The sequence below is a fragment of the Sinocyclocheilus anshuiensis genome, unplaced genomic scaffold, assembly GCF_001515605.1.
Source record: "Sinocyclocheilus anshuiensis isolate Anshui unplaced genomic scaffold, SAMN03320099.WGS_v1.1 scaffold336, whole genome shotgun sequence".
Taxonomy (NCBI): Eukaryota; Metazoa; Chordata; class Actinopteri; order Cypriniformes; family Cyprinidae; genus Sinocyclocheilus; species Sinocyclocheilus anshuiensis.
The window spans coordinates 459,023-483,617 of NW_015555712.1; the positions used below are offsets into that span (position 1 = coordinate 459,023).

Consider the following 24,595-nt stretch of genomic DNA (forward strand, 5'->3'; position numbering starts at 1 on the left):
CCTGAGGGGTGAACTCATTTTCGGCAGCCGGAATTTCGGTGCATCTCTAATTATTGGCGACATTAGAAATGGATATTATATAATAAATGCTTTTTTGAACATTTTCAAAATGCAATTTTTAGCAATTTAAAAATATTAAAAATTGATTTTTTACACGGCACCCCTGCTCTCGACAGACGGCACCCCGGTTGGGAAATACTGCTCTAGCCCAGTAATGTTGGGGGATCCAGTGGGGGCGGCAGTCATATTTCAGGGTGACCATGCCACTCTTTATCACAACCCTGCTAAAAGTGCCAGTACGTGCGCTCATTGGCGCCCCTTCAGCTGGTGGCGCCCTAGGCGACCTCCTAGCTCGCCTATGCCTAGAAACGGCCCTGGTTGTAGGCTGTAAGGACCTTTGAAATAACTCAAATCATTTGGCAAAGTGATATGGACATGTAATGCGGTCAAGACCTGCCTGGAACTACGTTCGCCGTGCGTTTCCCTGAAAATAATTGCACACCTTAGAATGTTCGTCAGCCAATCAGATTCAAGCATTCAACGGACCCGTAGTATAAAGCATGTTAACGGATGTGACAATGATAATGTATTTGGCACTTATGGCACTTCATTAAAAATAAAGTTCTTTCATGACAACTCTCAGAACATTTTAGCATAGTAATGGATATGAAAATGGTAATGTATTTGGTCTTGGAATAGATCTGCTACGCTGCTGCTGAACTGCTGCTGCAGTTGGTTATTGCTGTAGTTGTAGATTATTGCTGCTGCAAGCAAGTACAGGAACTTGCTACTGCCAATGCATACGGCAATATGGTGCTGTGAGTATTTAAGACATACTGCTGCTGCACAAATGGCATATAGAATAACCCGTAACAGATCTATACAGGTGGAGCTGGGGAAGGTGGAGGGTTTCAGAGGAACTCTGAAAGCGCGCTGCAAAATGCTCGAGTGGAGGCTAACTATTTAAATGTAAAGCTGCAAGCTCATTGGCTGCATATGCAACATGAGCCAATCAGCTTGTGCCAAGTCGTTTAATGCTGTGAATATCATCAGTTACGTTAAGACCATCAGCTTGCGCCCTCTAGAGTTTCATGAAAGAACTAGGCATTTCACCAAATAAAGTCTCACAGTCTTCTAAAGTGCAGAGGAAATATTACTGCATTTATTAATTCCCTTTCAGTTGTCCACTTTGGTGATGTGTCGAATAATACGACACTAGGTGTCGCTCTTGGGAGCCCAAACACCTCTGACATCATTGAGAAAAGTCTATTGAAATTGGCGAGCAAATTTTGCATAGATGGCCATCAAGGTATAAATAGGCCAGTGTAGCATTTGCTCACTCGTTCTGTTTTTCAGAGCCAAATGCAGCATCTCGGGACAACCAGGTATAAATAGGCCAGTGTAGCATTTGCTCACTCGTTCTGTTTTTCAGAGCCAAATGCAGCATCTCGGGACAACCAGGTATAAATAGGCCAGTGTAGCATTTGCTCACTCGTTCTGTTTTTCAGAGCCAAATGCAGCATCTCGGGACAACCAGGTATAAATAGGCCAGTGTAGCATTTGCTCACTCGTTCTGTTTTTCAGAGCCAAATGCAGCATCTCTCTGTGAGAAGCGGCACTCATTCTCCTCTCAATTCCCTAGTCATTGAATTTACGGCACAGGCAGCGGTCTCTCCCTTCTCATACACAGCTAAGTGTTGTGAGGGTACCCCTGCATGCTTCAACGTTGATCTTTAAGAGCAAATTTCCTCCTAAAAGAGCAAATTCTCTCAAAGAGCTTCACGGGTGGAACTGTGTGTGTTTACTTCATGCCTTTCCACCCGTGTGCTTCTGGTTGCGGTTTGCATATCTCTCTTTTCGATCGCCACCAGCTTTGTGTTCAGTGTTTGGGCTGTGCTCACGCTGAAGCAGCGCTCGTGGATGGTTTTGTGCCCCCCTTGCAAGGCACTTTCCATCAGTGCACTGCACTCGTGGCTCACTTGCCGCTCCAGTCCTTCTACTTCTAGGTATGAGGCCGCAGCGATGAACCTCACGGGCTTCCCGCTCCTCCCATGCTTCGTGTCTGCCAGTTGAGCTTCCGGATGAGTATGATAGCTCGTCTCTGGGCGAGTTCAATCTCTTATTTGGGGCTCGTGAAGAAGATGAGCTGTCAATCGCAGCATCGGAGAGCAGGCTTGAGCCATCGGAAGCTGATGACATGGCTGAACCAGCACCCACAGGGGCAGAGATCAGTGCACTGCACTCGTGGCTCACTTGCCGCTCCAGTCCTTCTACTTCTAGGTATGAGGCCGCAGCGATGAACCTCACGGGCTTCCCGCTCCTCCCATGCTTCGTGTCTGCCAGTTGAGCTTCCGGATGAGTATGATAGCTCGTCTCTGGGCGAGTTCAATCTCTCATTTGGGGCTCGTGAAGAAGATGAGCTGTCAATCGCAGCATCGGAGAGCAGGCTTGAGCCATCGGAAGCTGATGACATGGCTGAACCAGCACCCACAGGGGCAGAGTCTCAGTCCGAGGCAGATGCTGAGATGGCAGCCATGCTTGCCCAGGCAGCCAAGAGCATCAGGCTTGAGTGGACTCCTCTACCCTGTCCCAAGTGCTCGCGGCTGGATGAAACTAAGCCGCGCTCGGCCCCAGTTCCTTTCTTCCCAGAACAGCACATAGAGCTGATGAAATCATGGTGGCCAGGACACGGTACACCAGCTCCTCTGTCCTCACCACCCTCAACAGGGGTCCACCAGGGTACACTGAGTTCCCCTAGGTGGAGAGGGCAATTGCAGTGCATCTTTGACCGCAAAATGCCGACACCTGGCGGGGCCACTTGAGCCAACTCCTGTAAGTTTTCTTCGTCCCTGGTAGCGAAGGCTTATACAGCTTCTGGACAAGCAGTGTCTGCCCTGCAAGCCATGGCCATCCTGCAGGTCTACCAGGCCAAGGCATTGAAAAAACTGCACGAGGGTGATCCCAACCCAGACGAGGAACTGTGCCCGGTGACTAACTATGCCCTCCAGGCTATGAAAGTCACGCCGCAAGCTCTGGGTAGGGTGATGGCCACGTTAGTTGTCCAGGAGCGCCACCTGTAGCTCAACCTGGCTGAGATGCAGGATGCAGAGAAAGTTTGCTTTCTTGAAGCCCCCATTTCACAGGTTGGTCTCTTTGGCGACACCGTGGAAGAATTTGCTCAGCAGTTCTCCATGGTTAAGAAGCAGACGGAGGCCATTAAACACATTCTGCCTTGGCGTGGGTCAGGCCCTGATCCTGCACCCTCGAGACAGCAGTCCTCATCTGCTTGTCACTGGGGACGGCCTCCTGCGAGGACTGGGAAGAAAGGTTGTTTTACAGCCCCTACTTCATTGTACCCAAGAAGGGTGGGGGTCTCAGAACGATCCTGGACTTGAGGGTATTGAACTGGACCCTTCACAAGCTCACGTTCAAAATGCTGACCCTCAAACACGTTAACATGTGTCTAGCATCAGGATTGGTTTGTGGTAAAAGACCTGAAGTACTTTAATGTCTTGATCCATCCAAGGCACAAGCATATCAGTACAGGGTTCTTCCCTTCGTGCTGTCCCTATCTCCTCGTGTCTTTACAAAAGTCGTGGAGGCTGCCCTTGCCTCGCTCAGGGAAGTGGGCATTCGCATTCTCAATTATTAAACGACTGGCTCATATTAGCTCACTCGCAAGAAGTGGTCTGCACTCACAGTGATGTGACTTTTGACCACTTAGCCCAGCTGAGACATCGGGTAACTGGGAAAAGAGCAAACTCTCCCCCGTGCAGAGCATCTCTTTTCTCAGTGTGGAACTGGACTTGGCCACTATGACAGCACGCCTCTCAGAGGCTCGTCATATGGCATCCTCAGCCACAGTCACGGCTCTATGAGGTGACTTTACTGCCTGAAGTGGCGCATTTTCGCTGATTGGTGTGGGAAGACCCTCAGAGATGTGCCATTGGATCAGTGCTTTCCTTCCTTCAGGAGGGCCTGGAGAGGCACCTGTCTGCTTCTACACTCTGCAGCGAACCACTGTAGAGGCATGATCTGTTTGCCGGATTCCTTAGAGGTGCCCGGAGGTTAAATCCCCTGAGGCCGTGCCTCATTCCCTCTTGGGATCTCTCAGTGGTCCTTCAGGCCTTACAGAGAGATCCATTTGAGCCTCTTCAGTCAGTTGACCTTAATGCCCTCTCTATGAAGACGGCCTTCCTTACTGCACTCACTTCTATCAAGAGGGTGGGGGATCTTCAAGCCCTCTCTGTTAGTCAATCTTGCCTATAATTTGGACTGGCAGACTCTCACGTTGTCCTGAGACCCCAGCCCGGATATATGCCAAGTTTCCCACCACTCTCTTCTGGAAACAGGTGGTAACCTTGCAAGCTATCTCCCTTCAGAAGAGGTACCCTGACCTGTCTCTGTTGTGCCCAGTGTGAGCCCTGCACATTTATTTGGAATGTATGCTGAGTTTCAGACTGTATGAACAGCTCTTTGTCTGCTTTGGAGGACAGCAGAAGGGGAATACTATCTCCAAACAGAGGTTCTCCCACTGAATTGTGGATGCGATCCTGATGGCCTATCAGGCTAGAGGCTTATCGTGCCCGCTGGGAGTGAGAGCCCACTCGACCAGGGGCATTGCTGCTTCGTCAGCTTTAGCGAAACGGTGCCTCTCTAGCAGATATCTGTAGAGCTGCAGGTTGGGATACACCCAATACATTTGCCAGATTCTACAATCTACGGATGGAACCAGTTTTTTTCCAGAGTTCTGAATAGTTCTTGAAATCAGGTGACTGGTAGCATGTAGAGCTTGCACACAGCACCTCCCCCTGTCTCAGGTGGCATTGCGCTCATTGAGTCCAGTTTAGTTCCTTCTCATAAACCCTGGACAACCTTCCATCACTTAAGCACTTTTTTGCATAGCTGAGTTCAGCAGAGGAACTCACTATATTATTCATTACGAAATAATTTCCACCGAGTGAACTCCCGCAATGAATTAGTGTTCCATTTTTTGTGGCTCCTCTTCGTGGCCCCATATGTGTATCATTCCACTGACTTGCCCACTGGGGTACACTGTTTTCCCTACACAGACACATGGTCTATCATGAGGTTCTGTATCTGGTTCTTCCCTTGGGTGGAGCCCACTACAGGATCTTCCCTATGTGGTACTTCCTTCTGTAAGTCCATAGATTGTTCTCTCGACGTTACCTCCCCTTCGGGTAGGATGTGACCTCCATAGTGTCCTTTTCCCTGCCAGAAAATAGACACTTTCCAGCGTTGTTTACCAGGACTTCAGCTGTTGTATTCCTGTTTTCTAACAAGGTGAGAAAAGGCTCTGGCTGAGGTGACCTCCGCCCTAGTGGTGGCTCTCCTGGATGTTGGGAAGCGAGGTCACAAGTCTTGGGTGTTGGAAGGTTGTGAGGTGGATAGGTACATTTGGTTGTGACACGCTGGAATTGTCAACATCTGCACCCCCGTGCTCTCTTAACGCAGTCCAGCAGTTGTGGCGCTTAGTATAAACTTTTAAACTAAAGATGGAAAACGTTTTCTTATGCTGAAAGATAAGCAGATATATATGTATGAAAAATATCATATATGGTGTTAAAAATAAATTGCACAGTGGATGAGAACAGCTCTTATTCTCTGTTTTTATTTGAGCTCCATATGATGAGGCATGTTACAGCTTGGATCATTCTCTTGCCATTTACTGTCACTGTCAGGAACAATTTTTAGTGGAAGGATTGCATTTAACAAACTTACTTGCAAACATTATATTACAGAAACTCAAGGAAATAGTCAGGGATACACACAGGTTTTTCAGTCTAGTTCTCATGACAGCACCTGGAGATTTGGTTTGGTGCTCACACTGTATCGTGTGGCCCATTAAATATAACTATAAAAATAAATACATTAATAATAGTAATAATAGTATAATAGCACTTTATTTAAAAAAGAAACAAAATAATAAAGTGCAATAATATTATTATATAAAATTAATTATTACAATAAAAAATATTATATTGTTTAAAATAAAAACTATTATATAAAAGTAAAATTATATAAAATGTCAAATACACTAAAAAATACAATGCTAAAATGTACATTTTCATTTATTTCTTTTTTTTTTTTTTACTTTTCTTTTTTAATATGAATTTTCATCATTTCATCAACTTTGTACAGTATTACAGTTAGTCAATCTAAAATGGTGATTGTGCATTAACAGCTGTCAACCATGTCCGTATGCAAAGGAGAAAAAAGTAATGGAAGTATTTCAAGCCACTTAATATCAGCTCTTCCATCTTCTAAGCTAGTTTGTTGCAATACTGAGGACACTTGCTCGCATGAGTTTTGATGATTACGAAAATAAATCTGGGAATGATTGGATTGTGGTAGCTACTCCCAATAATTACTAGTTGATACAAACAAAACTAAAGGTTGTAATAATCTATTTTATGGATGATAACTGCAATATTACCACTGAAATATTATTAGTAATTGGTTAAACTACTCGTGATAGTAAACTAATATTATTATTGTAATGCATTTACTGTCCAACACTGATAACGACTACACTATACAGTACCTTTTATTATAGTTATGCTTTATGGACATCAGGAAGAAGACCAATTCAAATGGCTGAATATTTATTTGCACAGTATAGACTATTTCTGAGTATTTGTGGATTGTAAGCAAAGAAAACAGTGTACTTTCACATTCTTCCGTGTGAAATTCCTCAAGTTTTCATCAATAAATTGATATCTTGGTTCATGTTCAGTTTTTATTCATTATTGTAAAGCGAAGACAGAGATAGCAAAACTGCCATTTGAGACACTGCAACAGAGAGACAATAAAATAACCTTATCCGCATATATCTCAGATCAGCATGCTCATGTGAAAATGTACCATTGGATTGCATGTTCAAACAGGAATGCATTCTAAAATAATATTATTTGAATTATGTGATCAAACATAAGAGTTAACAGCATTTGGGTGGATGAAACTTGAAAGGGTAACATGAAATATGCACATATTTCAGCATAGTAATGACTGCTCACACAAAGTCATTCAAATTGCTCGTGCATTTTGCTTGTTTTTGTTTGTGTTGTCTTTGGGTTAGTAATTAAGAATACATACAGTGCAATACAGGCACATTAAATAAGATGTAATAGATACAAAAATACAATAAAAATAAAAGCATATTACTGCTTGTCTCTTCTTTACGCTTATACACAATGGAACAGCCTTATTGTATATAACCCAGTATATTTAGTTAATTTGCTCCTAAATTTCTTCTTAATCCATAGATTTGCTATGTTTTAAAATAATTTTTTGAGAATGTTTTTTAATACAAATTTATTTTACATGAACAATTGAGTGTTTGAAACATTCTCGATTCGTGTTGATCTCTTTTTAAGGTATTTTTTAATTAAGTCTTTGATTTCAGATGTATTTAAAACATAAATAATGGGATTTAGCATTGGTGGAACAGCATATGCCAGAGATGTGCTGATGACCCTAGCATTGGGAGTAACAGAAACTATGAATGCAGCCGTGTATATGCAGATAATGGGGAGAAAAAATGATCCCACTAACAACAGGTGAGAAACACAGGTCTTCAGTGCTTTTAAACGTCCTTCCCAAGTTGTTATTCTACTTAAGGCAAGAAAAATTCCCAGATATGACAGGACTATAAAGAGCAATGGTGCTACAACATATAAAGCTGTGCAGAGTTTTGCCATGAAATTATTAATGCTAACATCATTACATGCCAACATATACACTGGTCCATGATCACAATAATAACTAGGTACAGCATTGGATTTACAGAATGAAAGTCGTGTGATCGAAGACACCACAAAGGCAACCACACCACCATTAAATGACCATAATCCTACAAACACTAAACACATGACAGTATTATTCACTATGGCATGATATCTTAATGGCAAACAAATTGCAATGAAGCGATCATATGCCAGAACAAAAAGAGTGAGGCTCTGCATAGTACTAAAGAAGTGAACAAAAAACATGTTTGCCAAACAAGCATTGTAGGAGTGTCAGGGATTCATCACAGTCACTTCAGTCACCATCCAGGATAATTACCCGATCACAGTCACCTGAGTTCTGATCATGGCCATGCCTGCTTCCTACGCGGGTGATACAGCTTCCTCCTGCAAGTGGCCTTGTTCATCGAGATGCAGCCGCAGAAGTTTTCCTCCGAACGCACTAAGGTAGCATTCCTGATATCACTTCTTAATGGACCCGCACCTGCTGTCACCAATCAAGCCACACTACAAATACACACACAGCGCAGTCACTCACTGTCCGGTCTACCGTTCACTCCTACGAACTACTCTGGACTCTCTCTGCCAAATTCTCCTAGAACGAATTACCTGCTGTTCCTCCCACGATCCTCCAACGACTCCTTGGAAACGGCTCCACGATCTCCAACGTAACCGGCATACGATCCTCTCCATCAGAACTCAGATAAGCACCCTGGAACCATTCACTGTGTTGACATTCACCTGCCTTTAACTCACCTATTCCAGTCATCCACTTACCCAGTCAATAAACCCTCCCGTTTTGCACTTACCTGTTGTGTCTGGCCTTGCTTTGTGACAAGGAGATGTACTGTGAGTCAAAAACAAAAATCTTCATAATGTTAGGAATCAGTGCATTAGTTTCACCAAAGTCAGCCAAGGCCAAGTAAAACACACCAATGTACTTTGGACTGTGCAGGTTCCGGTCAACAACTATAATAAAAAGGACTACAGAGTTCTCAATTACAGCAATAATATAAATGAAAAATAAGAAAATCTAGTAATAAGTGCTGTACGGTATACCTGAAAGTCCAATGATGAAAAAGTATTCAGGATGAACGATGGAGTTATTCTCAGAAAAGCTTTGACTTACAGAACTCATGGCAGCTTTGCGTTTGGTGTTTTGTCCAAGCTGAAAATAGAAATGACCACAAAAACATAAGCAACACTTTTGTATAAATGCAAGGAATACACAAAATTGTCTATTAACTATAACATAAATTCATAACATCAAATAAACCTACAAAGTCAGAGTAAAAAATGACTATGACTTCATTGTCTGTGACCTACTTTGAATTACTCTGTAAATACAAAGACCTATTATGCTGTCCTACTGCACATTTACTCTATACACTGGATATCCTTGTCATTAAATTCAAATATATATTTTCTCAAAAATCTCCTGAGATCATTCTGACTGACAGTTGTAACACTGACACTGATGTAACACTTGCAAGTTGTAATCCATTTTTTGGACAATAGTAGCTTGGAGGGCCAGTTGAAACTGTCTTCCTCTGGACAGCCACCATATTTTTACTAAATTTGATTGTTAAAAATGTTAGAATCCACTTTCGCAACAAGGAACATTAAGCAAAAAACATTCAGGGACCACAATAAAAAATGTTTTGTCAGGTAAACAAAAAATTTGATTTCCGTGGTACAATCTAAAGTCTTGTTCAAGTCCAAAATATTATTTGATATAACCGAATAATATTGAGCACATCAGCAACACCAGGCTTAGGTCCACTAGTCCAGGTTTTTATTTACAGTTTTATTAATTTTTAAATAGCCTGAGATGGCACAATTAATTTAAATAGCCTGATGTTTTATTAATTTAAAATAGTCTGAGTAGGCACAATACAATTTCTTGTCATTTTAAGGTGTTTAAATATCCATTTCGTGGATATTTAAAGAAATGTTGATTAAACTTATTTTATTTTTTAATTTTTCCAAGTGGAAAAGGCACCGATTTCATGGAATGACTCATGAACTAATCTTGTTCAAGTCCAAAATATTATTTGATATGACTGAATAATATTGAGCACATCAGCAACACCAGGCTTAGATGGTTTGGACATAGAAGGTCCACTAATCCAGTTTTTATTTACAGTTTTATTAATTTTTGTACTAGTCTAGAAAGTGTATTACAATATTACAGGATAAAACAGAAGTTGTGTGTATTAAAAATTGAGTGTGCATGCAGGTTTCCCAGGTGTCATAGTTGTTTGCACATGGTCTCCTGTGCATCAACACATAATTAGTGATCTATTATGAGTGCTGCTAATTGGTGAATAGGTGAAGTTTGGCAGAACGTAACACTCAACTTTCAATCAAAGATGATGCAAATCTTGCTAAAAGTTTCAAAACAAATACAGAAAACTTTCTACACTGAGAAGCAGAAAAAAAATATTCTGATTTCATCATCTTTGATAATGAAAGGCGTCAGCATACTGTAGTTAATTTTTTCCAAATTATCTATTTTTGATTTGCCACAATACATACTTATAAAGATTTTTACCTGGTACTGCTTCAGGCCTAGATTTGATTCTAGACATTAAATGGCAAATCAGCAGTAGGCTACCAGACTGTACTTTTCAAATGACAATAAAAATGTCATGAAATACAAAAATATTACCATGAACAGCATATACTTAAGACGAACAATTACTAACATAATACAGGTGCATCTCAATAAATTAGAATGTCATGGAAAAGTTCATTTATTTCAGTAATTCGACTCAAATTGTGAAACTCGTGTATTAAATAAATTCAGTGCACACAGACTGAAGTAGTTTAAGTCTTTGGTTCTTTTAATTGTGATGATTTTGGCTCACATTTAACAAAAACCCACCAATTCACTATCTCAACAAATTAGAATATGGTGACATGCCAATCAGCTAATCAACTCAAAACACCTGCAAAGGTTTCCTGAGCCTTCAAAATGGTCTCTCAGTTTGGTTCACTAGGCTACACAATCATGGGGAAGACTGCTGATCTGACAGTTGTCCAGAAGACAATCATTGACACCCTTCACAAGGAGGGTAAGCCACAAGCATTCATTGCCAAAGAAGCTGGCTGTTCACAGAGTGCTGTATCCAAGCATGTTAACAGAAAGTTGAGTGGAAGGAAAAAGTGTGGAAGAAAAAGATGCACAACCAACCGAGAGAACCGCAAAATCATCACACTTAAAAGAACCAAAGACTTAAACTACTTCAGTCTGTGTGCATTGCATTTATTTAATACACGAGTTTCACAATTTGAGTTGAATTACTGAAATAAATGAACTTTTCCATGACATTCTAATTTATTGAGATGCACCTGTATATGCTCAAGGTAAAGAATGATACGTTTGTAAATGCACATTCAATAGCATAAGTGTGTTTTGCCAGCCTAACACAGTCTTAGTGAAAAGTTGTTTTTGTAATAAATCCATCAAGACATTTTTAACTTTAAACCTTTGCTTTCAGCTAAAATACAAGCTCCATATGCATAATATTGATTTCTCCAATTAAAAATTTGTCAGGTTTGAATTAGGAGAGGAATGTGCACAGATCAATAACTACTGTGTTGTTAAAAATTATCATATTTGAATCACTAATTTAATTCTCAGCCTTTTAGGAGGCACTTAATAACAGTTAATATTCATTACGATACTGTTGTCATATTTCGCAGGATACTGTTACAATCCAGAGGGAATTAATTGGATGAATTAGTGCAGCTATTCACACAATCACAAACACACACACATAGTTAAGTGATTAAAAAAAGGTCAGCTGCACTTTTCACAGGTTTGGCACAAGGAAAAAAATAATGACAGTCAATATGTACTAGAATTAAAGAGACTCACTCCGTCTCATGTATCAGCTGATATCAATTTAAATGCTGATGCTTAAACTTTAATGTATTTGTTCTGTTTTCCCTTCCTTATTTGAGAGCCATTGTGAAAATTAAGAAGGTTATAGAAGGTTATTAAACTAATTTGGATTCTTAAAATTGCTTATAAAATGTGAATATTGGAAAATAGTAATAAGAATAAAATAAGTGTATCCAAACTTTTAACTAGTACTGTAAATGATTTAGCTATATATTAGTAGGCCTTCATGGTCAACAATCTGTATAGGGATGAGAGATGGCCATTCATAAGAGTTTCCAAGGAATTATGTGTCTGTGTCACCCTCTTCTGGTTATATTTGGGCTGTACAACACAGTAGCAGATGATCTGTGTTACTAAGAGGCCTTTTAAATGACCAAGTTAGTGGTGGGCCTTTTTCAGTTCCAGAAATTTGTAATGTATTATGAGAATGTATTATTTCAAATATAACCTTAAAACAATTTACATTGTTTTACAAAGATTTACATTTTGGGTTCCTTACATTACAAAATAAATTTACACTACAAAAGTGTAAATCTGCTCAAACAAAAAAATAGAAATAAAAATGCTGTTGTCATTAGTGCACAATGAATCTTATGATGGTAGGGGCCGCAAAGGACACATTTAGCCTATTGTATGCTTTGTGGCCTGGTAAACAAAGACCGCATTCCGAGACCTCATTTGAAGGAGCCCTTTACTCTTACAGCTAGATCAGAAATGCAGAAACTTTGACAACCTTACTGAGCAGTACCAAATACAATATAAGTTTAATGATGCCTGACAGTATAGTAGTGTTTAATTCAATGGTCACACATATTTGGATTCATAACTGGACTCTCTGCTGTAGTCATTAAACACTACAGAGTTAATTTCTCTAGAATATTATTAATACATCTGATCATCTAATCGTTTCTATACTGCTACAACACAACACACCATTAGAGTTCTTAATTATTCCCTGTAGATTGTAATTATAGGTTCCTGAGATATGTAATACAATGAAACATTCATTGTTTTTAAATGTATTGAGCCAAGAAAGGTAATTTTTTTGTAAGAAAAAACATATATAATGCATATTTACTCTAATTGAGGATTAAGAAAATTTGTGTATGATGACGCTGACTTTATTAAATATGATTCAATCATTAATGACTGATCTTTTCTACAACTGTAAGACATTTTCTGTATTTCTTGTGAAACTTTCAGCAAGAGTTGCAATGCATTTTTTTTTATTGAAAGATTAAGAGTGTTTACATCTCAGAATAACTGTTTGTCAAACTTCAGTTGTTAATTAGCAGCACTCATAATAGATGACAAATTATATGTCGACACACAGGAGACCATGTACAAACAGCTCTGACACCTGGGAGAATCCTGTCTCCCATCACCTTGAGTACTGTAGATCAAAACATCATTAAACAGTTTTGTTTAGAAGGGCAATGGCTTTGTGACCTTACAAAACTACTTTTTCAAGACATAATATTTTCCGCTTATGTCTTTTGGTATAATGTATTGCATATTAAAACTAGAGGAGCTCAACACCAATGCATACAAACATGGGAGGGTGTGCACCCTGAAATTATTATTTTCTTTATTCTTTATTATACTTATTCTTTTCTATCATTTTCTATGTGGGAAGATTTGCATAACGCCACCCAAATGTTCACGCAAAGAAAGAAGGCATAACTTTGATTCTCGCTGTAGTATTGTTGTTGCCGCTGCCATGTCGTGAAGGCGCTGTGTGTTTCGTTGTGAAAGCAAAACTACTTTGTTTGGTCTTCCAAAAGAGGACGATATCGCTTCGTCATGTCTGGAGCTGATCCGTGCTGGTCGCTGAGGAAATACAACAACTTTGCGCTGTGGCTCACCGGATCGGCTTTCACCGTGGACGAAGCAGAGTCCAGCCCGGGGTCGTCACATGTGGTTGCCGCAGGCCCTCCGGACGCTCCTCCGTCGAATCCGCCGGCCGCACCGTTCTCAAGCCCACCGCCTCTGCTCACTCTAGCCCCCGGCCTCTGCTCACTCTAGGCCACCGCCGCTCACTCTAGGCCACCGTGTGTGATGCTGTGTTTCGTTGTGAAAGCGAAACTACTTTGTTTGGCCTTCCAAAAATGGACACGACTAGAAATCAGTGGTTAAGTTGTATTTACAACACTGTTCCAGAACACTTCAACCCAAATATTCAGATGTGTGCAGCACATTTTATGGAGGACCGTTTCCTGAACCTGGTAGAGTAGACTACAATGTACTCCGGCTGTTCTGACTCACAGATTGTAAGTACGTTTTTTATATTTAAAGAGTTTTTATATTTTATATTTTTATATTTAAAGCGAGTTTTTTGGGCAGTGTAGAGTAGGTTTTCATGTTTTTTAATCATCGCTCCGGCCTGACAGGGCATCATCACAGTATGATAGGGGCGTAACATTTCCATCACACGCTTGAGGTATTCGGCCAATCATAACGCACTGGATAGCTGGCCAATCACAGCACACCTCGCTTTTCAGAACAAAATCGACGCGTTTCAGAAAGGCGGGGCATAGAGGAGAAACAATAATGTACATTATTGATATAATATAAAAATAAAGTTGATTTTAAAATAAAAAGAACTGAAATTTAAAAAGCTCTTTAATAACACTGTAAATGTGTCCCATCAGGTAATCAAAGGTTCTACACACACTTGCAGTCTTCACATCCACTGGAACACATGGGCCAAATATAGGAAATTCATCATCTGAGTAGTGGTCATGTGCAAAGGCCACAAGTTTGGGTATCTGGACAGGTCCTTCGACTCTCTTTCTCTGGAACTGATCACTCACAGACAGCTGCAGATCTATCAATCAATATGCATGCTCATAATTCCCCTTTCCGATGATGAACCTCAGTAAACTTCTGCATTCTCTCTCTGTACCAAATCCGAAATCACATAGCCTACTCTTTTGAGTAAGTACTTATTTTGAACAAGTAATTAGCCTTTTTTCACATTTCCGTGTTTCTGGCTTCCGGATTGGCGCTTGCAGGGTAAAAGTTTTTCCGGTGACAACAGCGGCCATACTTAAGAATAAGTTCAAGAATCAAAGTCTTTTTTTTTTACAAATTAGATATTATGAAAATGCTTGAACTGCCGGTACTTTACTCTACAACGCGCAAACATTTCACAATTAACTTTTTGTGTCAGCTCTGGTCATCACAAATACAAGTTTGTTTATTTCTAAATGGTGGCAGTTATAATTCAATTAGTTTTGCCGTTCTATCTGTTTGGTGCTGGCTGTGCATTAATTGTGAATGGCTGTGAATTTTTTTCGCTATTATTATTATTACTACTACTACTACTACAGTAATATTGTATTTTCTACTTGCTCTCCTTTGCATTATTAGCGTGATGGCGTAAATGTACGTTGTATAATGTGCCCTGGGAAATACATATTAAACAAGAGATGACTCGGATTCATGGCTTTAATCCTATTCTGTCGGGATTATGTTGTTGTGTTGAGTTTAATATGCTTCAACCATAATCAGAATTGTTTAATGTATTCTTGGAAAATGTATTCTTGGACATATAAGTTACAAACAAGTAAAATGTTATTTCTTTTTAGATTATATAACAACAACTTAGAAAACAGACAAAACAGAAAATGTAAGGGTCTATTCACACCAGGAAAGTCCGCTAGTTCACTTGCTTTGGTCTGGGCCAAATACAATGTGAATTTTTTTTTTGTTTGGTGCGGTTCGCTTTCACACTGCCCTTTTTGCAAGTGAACCAGAAACTGTAAACAAAACCACACACGGAAGCATTATTTGAGAAAAGGGCATACTAATATAATAGGTGCAGACCTGTAACGAAACTAACTTTATCCTGCACTGACGTAATTTCCGATTTTTGTGAAAAAGGCTAATTACTTTGTGACTGCTAAAAACATAATTTCTATATAGTATGAATGCGTGTTGTATTAATGTAATCCAGACATACTATATTCGCCATGTTGTCATTATCATGTGACCTACCAGCATCAGTTGTGTCACTTATTCACTTCCATTTACAAATCCTCTCCCATGGCCTCATGGAATAGTAAATTGTCCATTGTTTTTTGTTTATAAATGTCTGTCACAGTTCAGGTGCTGCATTCTCAGAAGGGGTTGTACTGAGTGAACAAGAAACTGTAAACAAAACCACACGTGTGCTTAAGGTCATCCATTCATTGGATCATCCATTTAACCATACCAGAGTTCGTTTGGCACTTTGTTTGGTGCGCACCCAAGTGCGATTGCTGTATTCACACCTGCCCAAGGTGCTGCATTCTCAGAAGGGGTTGTACTCCTGTGATGCATTTGGCCTTGGAAGGATCAATAGATGCAAATACTGAATTGGAACACAAGTATCGTGTTACTGAGACAGAACACAGAATGCCATATGATATTCATCCTCTAGATAGGGAGGGAATAATGATCATGTGATATGAGTGAAGTATATGCAGCCAATCATCTTCATAACAGCAATCTCGGATGTGAAATCACAGGGAGATTTCACAGAGGGAGCTCTAAAAACCACTAATGGCCATCAGATGACATAATTTAGTGGAAAATAAAATATATATATAATAAATGATGATTCTGACTTCTAAATATGATGTAATCATGTAAACATACCTTGGCATTCACAAAGAGGTGTACATGTGAAGTCAGAATTTTGGGGAGAAAAGGACACAGTTAGGCCTACCAGTTTTGCGGGGTGTAATGGAAAAGTACTGATATAAATAGTAGGAGTGTAAATCGGATGGTTCGTCACGATACGATACGATATCGATTCTCATACCCAGCGATATGATATTTGCCGATACCTCAAAAAATTATACGATACGATTACGATTAGATTCGATACAGGAGTATACTGATCGATATATCGATATTATGATATTATATATCTATTTTAAACGACCTCTACATTTTTATTAACTCACAAATGCAACCAAAATATATAACGAACATTTATCTGAAATTTTCACATCCTGTACCTCAATTTGGACATTCACAACAAAAAAATAGGCCTACACATTTTTTTTTTTAAATAATAAAGAAAATAAACAATTGGAAAAACAATTCTGGCTGCAATTCTGGCAGAACTCCTGGGCCCGGGGTAGAGCTCAAGGCTTGGAATCAGGATAGATTCCTTTAAGGGAAAACACACAGGTCCCGGGACCTGCAAAGAAAACTAGCAGAAGGGTTATACAAACAACCACCAGCGCATAAAATACACACATATATATAAGTATATATACAGGGGCGTAATTTCCACTGGGGACACTTTTCAAAATTTTGTTTGTGTCCCCCCCCACTTTCAAATTCGTCTGTTATGATTTTTTTAACCGCACACCGTCATTGCCACGGAGGAGCAGGACCGAGCAGGACACAGACGCACGCGTCCGCATCCAGGAACGTAGTCGCGTGCACACTCTAAAAATAGCTCACTGAAAGTTCTAATGAGCGGGTATCGCGATTGCGGCACAGTCAGCGATGAAATGCCAGAAGACGCAACAGTCTTCTGGCCAAGATGACTTTAATGTCATCATGGATGAAAAGAAAGAAAGGAGATGTGAGTTGGTTGATTCAGTAAATTAGCTCAGGTCAGGATAATCATATTTTCTGCCTACACCTGTTGATGTTAGCCTAATGTTGACTGGGGTAACGTTAACATGCACTGTTGCTAGGTAACTTCAGACTGTTGTTAGCTAAATATTTAATGTAGAACAGTGGTTCCCAAACTGGGGTACGTGAGGCGACAGAGGGGGTACGCGAACAAAATGCTGAGTTTTGCGTTGCTACGTGAACGAATCATTCGTGAAAGTCATTGATTCAATGGGCGAATTCCAAACGAAAGTGAGCATCCTTATGCCCTACTCCCTTCGAAGGGAAGAGCCCTTTGAAGTGTGTTCTTTGAAGGGTGTAGGGCATTACTGTCTCGTATAAGCGTTTGGAACTCCCTCGGTGAAGGGAATGACTGACCAAATGTTACCTTGACAACGCTGGCGTGCATGCAGCATTCAGTACTCCATCAGTTGTTGCAAATATATCTTTCTTCTCATTATTATTATTATTTTATTCAAATATTGTCTAATTGTGTCTTATTTACTATTAAGCTCTTTCAAACTAAACTTGCTTACACTACCATCTTAAATAATGCTTTTTTGAAAATTTTCTAATAAAATATTTTGTATTAGGCCTACATTAAAATAAAGACAAATTTAATTAGCCTATTCTACTTACGTTTGTGTCGAAATCAACCACAACTTTGCTTTAAAATTCGTCGCAAGATCTCCTAACTGAAGATCACATGATCACAAATGGAAATCACTTCCATGAAGTGACCATCGCATGTTCCCTTCGCTAACGGACTTCTGGAAGGGCCCTTCGCGAAGGGATTCAGTTGTTCACTTTCGTTTGGAAAGTCCCTACAAATGGCGTCCCCTTCCCGAAGTGCCCTTCAAGGGCGCAAAAAAGCCGTTTGGAATTCGCTCAATGATTCATTCATAAATACAGCCACTTGCTTCGTTACTGAATGAACGACTGACTCGATGACTCACGCATTAAGACAGACTTACCACCACCTACTGGCGCTTTCAGTATTTAAAAGAATCACTTTTCACTTTTTTATCATCATTGCATTTTACTCTATTTAACTTTTTTTTTTATTTAAAACATTATTAATATTGTATTTATAAAGATAAACAATGCAATGGAAAGTCCATTTAGGGGGCAAATATTGTCCTTTAATGGAAAAGGTGCAGTTTAAGTGGAAGAGAGGGGGTAGGCAGAAGGATGGTAAATGCATTTGGGGGTACTCCACTCTGAAAAGTTTGGGAACCACTGATGTAGAACATTCTGTGTACCATGAAAATGAGTCCGCTTTAAACTGCGCATTTTCTGTCTGCATTTTCCTACTATTCTTTTTGGCAGAATTTATCATTATAATCAACTTAATTATTTCCTGGATTTGTATTTGTAATAGTCCCTAAATGTATGTAAATGCAGGAAATGGGATTCAAATCGAAAACATTGCCCCCATTTTGTGTCCCCCCCACTTCCCAAACCAAAGTTACACCCTTGTGTATATGTGTATGTGAAACATGCAAAAAAATAAGAAACCAGGAAGGGGGCCAACACTTTTTCACACCACTGTATATATATATATAGAAATGGATCGTACCCACCCACCATGGTTCCCGCGTCGGAGCCCTGTCCGGAGAAGCCTCTAGACCGGACCATCACTATGAAGCCATAGAACCAGAGGTGGGGGACTCGAGTCACATGACTTGACTCAAGTCACAATTTTCAGGACTTGCGACTTGCTTGATTAAAGTAAGAAAATTACTTGCCTTGACTTTCACTTGAGACTTGACTTGACTTGAAGTGGAAGACTCGACAATGACTTGAACTTATAATAAACAGTAATAAAATTCGGTTTTATAATAATTATTGTGACGTCAGCACCACTAATCAGCGTCTGTGCCTTTAACGCTGCACAACTCAAACCGCGCCAAACATGGCAGACAATAGTCGAGCTCCACAAATAGTCTCGTTTGGCTATAAGGACTTTGAACTGGACCGTGCCAATAAAAGAAGATTTGCCAGATGCAGAGTATGCAACGCAAGAATATCCGACACGACAACCACAACATCCAATTTCATCCGACATTTCAAGAACCACAAGGAAAGGTAAGAAAGTCATTTCTTTATTCAATTTCACTACTATCTATAACGATTACTAATGTAATGAATTAATCGTTTCTGTTTGTCATAATTTGGACTGGGTTTCATATTATGTTTTTATTATTTATTAGAAATGTGATAATTGATCATCACTGATACGTCTCGTAAGTAGATGTATTGGGGAATTTGGCTATAACAGTGGCGTAGCCAGAATTTTAATGTTGGGGGGCATCTTACAGTGAGGGGGCCGCTCTATATTACATGTAGGCTATAATGTCTATATTAAATGTGCGCATTTTCAAGTGTTTGTGTGGACTGCGTGTGGAAACTGAATAGCAGCGCGCTTATACTGCATGACAGGCTAACATGGAGGCGCCGGTGCGATTACTTGCACTTAAAAAACTTTTTGGTCATACAGACAAGAATAATTACATCGTTCGAATCTGTTAAGTGTCTACATTTTTGTTTGTGTACACTCACAATAACAACAGAACGTTGTGCGCTGTAAAATAATGAAACCAAACAGGATAAATATATAGAACGCGAAATGTTTTAATAGTGAACCAGTTCAAATAGAAAACAAATATGCTCAGATTATATAATCCGTATGAAACGTGCATATTACGCATCCACCGCAGAGATGACGATTAAGCATAAGAACTTCATCACTGGACTATTAACATACATTTTAATTATATTCTGCTGAAATGAACTAAATGACTCGAAAAAAGATCCGTTCATTTTGATTAACGAGATTCAAAGTTCCAAGTCAGTAAAATGATCCGAGATTCCCATGTAAAAGCGTGGATACATTCCCTATACTGTGCCCTATAATGGACTGCACAAGTATTACAGCCTTCATATAAAAAATATAATAGGCAGATTTTCATTCACAATACTTAGTTTATAAGGTTCATAGCCCGTATAAATGCTTAAGTTTTACATTCTGTCAGTACACTTGCATTTTAAATTTCTGTGTCTATGTAAACATATAAAAATGTGTGACTGCTGGAACCAAACTTTATGTACATACATAGGCGAGTGATCGTCACTTAAAATTATTTTATATTTACAATTGATTTTCCTTACATTATTTAAAAAAATGTAAATAATTAATGTTTGTGCATACGAAAATTTAATTTGTTGTTTTAAAAAAAAAAATGTATTTGTTTCCCTGATTGGTTTTGTATTTTTTGTTTATCCATGCAGATATGATGAATATCTCAAATCCAAGATACACTGCAGCGATCTACAGCAGCCATCCATTTCGCAGTTCATTGTGTCCCAGACTACTACATATCCAGTCAACCACCCTCGACAAAAAGCCATTACAGAAGCAATAATCTCTGATCTGATTATTAATTGCAACATGACCCTGTCTATCACTGACAACAAGCACTTCATTGACTTTCTCTCCATTATGGACACAAAATATACTGCAGTGAGCCACAGAACCATCATTTCAAGACTTGATACTATGGTGTCTGAGAGACAATCAAAACTAATAAGTGAAATAGCCACAGTTGAAAATCTGTCTGTCACTGTGGACATCTGGTCAGACAGAAGAATGAGAGGCTACCTTGGCGTCACCGCTCACTGGATGAACACTGCAGCAGATACTATAACGTTGAAATCTCATCTACTATCTTGCAACCGCTTCAAGGGGTCACATACAGGGGAGAGAATTTGTGAAGAATTTTAACAAATATGTGATCAGTATAAAATCAAACAAAAGACTGATCATATAATTTGTGACAATGCTGCAAATATGAAGAAGGCATTCACCACGTTTTCCCAGTTCAGATGAGGATGATGATGACTGCCTTGATGATGCAGAACTTTGGAATGCCCTTCCAGTGGAAGAGGAGGAGAGGCTGAATGTGACATTGACCTCCAAAAGTCAGCATAGACTACAGTGCTTTGCACACACACTACAATTGGTTGTTGGTGATGGTCTTAAAGAGACCAAGGCTGTCAGTTCGACTTTCCGAAGTCCTTGCTTAGCTGTGACTACCAAACTTTGTGCAAGGTTTTGGATGTTAGAGGGCAGAGGGCACATATTTTCACTCTAAGAGAGTGGGCTCAGATTAAAGAACTGGTCAGCATTCTGAAGCCCTTTGCTGATGCCACTGATCTCACACAGGGAGATAAAGTGTTCTCTCCCTCAACCATCACTTGGAAAACCAGAAAGAAGGAACACAATACTTGGTCAACCTAATCCACAGTCTTCAAAGGTCACTGCAAAGAAGATTCAAAGGCATCATAAGTGCTGGTGTTCTCTCCCTCAACCATCACTTGGAAAATCAGAAAGAAGGAACACAATACTTGGTCAACTTGGTCAACAGTCTTCAAAGGTCACTGCAAAGAAGATTCAAAGGCATCTTTGTCAATGTAAAAATGTCTCAGCCAGAGACCAATGAAGGAATCCTGCCATTCTCTGATCCTGTTTACGTCAAAGCAGCTGTTCTCGATCCAGCCTTTGGGGTTATGTGGATAGAGCACGATGTATTGGTTGATGACAAGCTGAAGGAGCAGTTGACCATGGAAGTAAAAAGTAAGTGATAGACTAATTTTAGAATGAGACCCCATACTTGTAAATAAAAAAAACAGATTTTTTTTTTTTTTTTCAGAAATTGTTAGTGCTGCACAATAAATCACTAAAAGATTGCAATCTTGATTTAAACACCCAAGCAATCTTATTCCTAAATGACAATGTTTAAAGTACGATCAGCAAACATTCAATTCAGCGTTGGCTCTGCTGCTGGTCCAGAGAGAGCAGTTATCATGTATAAGTATGAAATAGAAATACAGATACTGTGCAGTTGAAAAACTGTTACAATCATTCAAATAATCACAGAAATACTGATTTGTATTTGTATTATAAGTTTGTAGTTTGGATATAAACACTGATGTCTACAGTAGCGATTAAAAAAAGTTACTTTTGAAAGTAAATTGATGCTTCAAATAAAGCTTCTGTCAGTTACATTGTTACATCAGTAGGTGGCAACAAGTGACTGTCACTGAATGATTCATTCAAGAGATTCTTCAAAAACACTGATTCCTCCAGTAATGAAACAAGTGAAGCCTTTATGAGTGAGACATTGAATCATTTATTCAGTTTCTGACAGCTTAAAAAAATTAATTCAAATTAAATATTTTTAAATAGACTGCAGCAATTAACATTTTGTCAGAACATTTAGTAAATTACCTGAAATTTAGTTTGTCTATTTAGAATTGTGGGAGAATCATGAAAAAAAAATCAGATTCTGTATCCAGAATCATGCAGCTCTAGAATATTGTGTAGGTTTATTTGTAATTGTACATTTTTGTGTTTTAGATCTGATTCTCCAGGAGGCAGAACTTCCCGATATGGAACAGACAGGCCACGGGGATGAAGAGGAGCAAAACAAAGGTGATGAAACTTGGCTGTTCTTATACCACAAAAAGCAGAAGAAATCCACTCATTCCAGCCCTGCTGCCCAGCTCAACCATTACAGTACGATCAGCAAACATTCAATTCAGCGTTGGCTCTGCTGCTGGCCCAGAGAGAGCAGTTATCATGTATAAGTATGAAATAGAAATACAGATACTGTGCAGTTGAAAAACTGTTACAATCATTCAAATCATCACAGAAATACTGATTTGTATTTGTATTATAAGTTTGTAGTTTGGATATAAACACTGATGTCTACAGTAGCGATTAAAAAAAGTTACTTTTGAAAGTAAATTAATGCTTCAAATAAAGTTTCTGTCAGTTACATCAGTGGGTGGCAACAAGTGACTGTCACTGAATAATTCATTCAAGAGATTCTTCAAAAACACTGATTCATCCAGTAATGAAACAAGTGAAGCCTTTATGCGTGAGACATTGAATCATTTATTCAGTTTCTGACAGCTTAAAAAAATTAATTCAAATTAAATATTTTTAAATAGACTGCAGCAATTAACATTTTGTCAGAACATTTAGTAAATTACCTGAAATTTAGTTTGTCTATTTAGAATTGTGGGAGAATCATGAAAAAAAAATCAGATTCTGTATCCAGAATCATGCAGCTCTAGAATATTGTGTAGGTTTATTTGTAATTGTACATTTTTGTGTTTTAGATCTGATTCTCCAGGAGGCAGAACTTCCCGATATGGAACAGACAGGCCATGGTGATGAAGAGGAGCAAAACAAAGGTGATGAAACTGGGCTGTTCTTATACCACAAAAAGCAGAAGAAATCCACTCATTCCAGCCCTGCTGCCCAGCTCAACCATTACATGGACAATTGTGATGGCCAGAAATACCTTTTGTTTTGGGGAATGAACAAGGAGAAAATGCCTTCACTGTTCCAAATAGCAATGAGGGTATTCGCTGTGCCTGCCTCAAGCGCACCTGTCGAGCGTGTGTTCAGCCATGGAGGGATTATTATGCGGCCCCATCGTTCACAACTTAGTGCCAACATCTTGGCAAACCTTATTTTCTGTAAATGCAACAAGTTTTAGACCATTTCAGTTCAATTGAATTAGACAGATTGGATTATACATCTTAGACTGGTTTTCTTAATTTTAAACATTTTGTGTAAGCAACACAATTTTATTTTATTTTCAGATATTAATGTAGCACAGATATGCATATAATTCATATATAGCTATGTGAATAAGATACATAATATATGTATATAAGTTCATCTTTTCTGTGCAAAAATAAATATGTACTGAAAAAATTAACCTCTATTTATTTTAGTACTGCGACTTGACTTGAAACTTCTCAGGACTCGACTTGACTTGCTTAGGGTGAACCCTTGACTTGACTTGACTTGCTTGATTTGTCTGAACTGTGACTTGAGACTTGACTCGAGAGACTTGATGGATATTTTACGTGTGGCATCGATGCATTGTATCGTCAGACATCGTATCGATGTATCGATCCATATCGAAGAATCGTTACACCCCTAATAAATAGTGTACAGTTCACTCCCTGACAGTAGTACTTTTTTGGAAGTAATAATAATTTTTGAAAAGAGTAATGAGTATTAAATTATATTTTTGACTAATGAGCCCAACACTGGTTGTTATATAGGGGTATGCATATTTGAATTGAGCCCTCAAGTGGATCTCAACAATTTCCACCACTTGCTGTAAAGCCCAATGCATGGACAAGCTAGTAAGTTGTACTGCAGTTGCTAGTGTCACATTATAGACTTAACATTAACTATATCCTTGAGTTACTGTAATAT

The 24,595-nt window shown here is 39.1% G+C and overlaps 1 pseudogene; it reads right to left on the reverse strand.

The window, feature by feature from the left end:
• Positions 1–7,340: 7,340 nt before the first annotated feature.
• Positions 7,341–8,931, reverse strand: LOC107672093 (olfactory receptor 52E8-like; annotated as a pseudogene).
• Between the last annotated feature and the right edge of the window lie 15,664 nt (positions 8,932–24,595).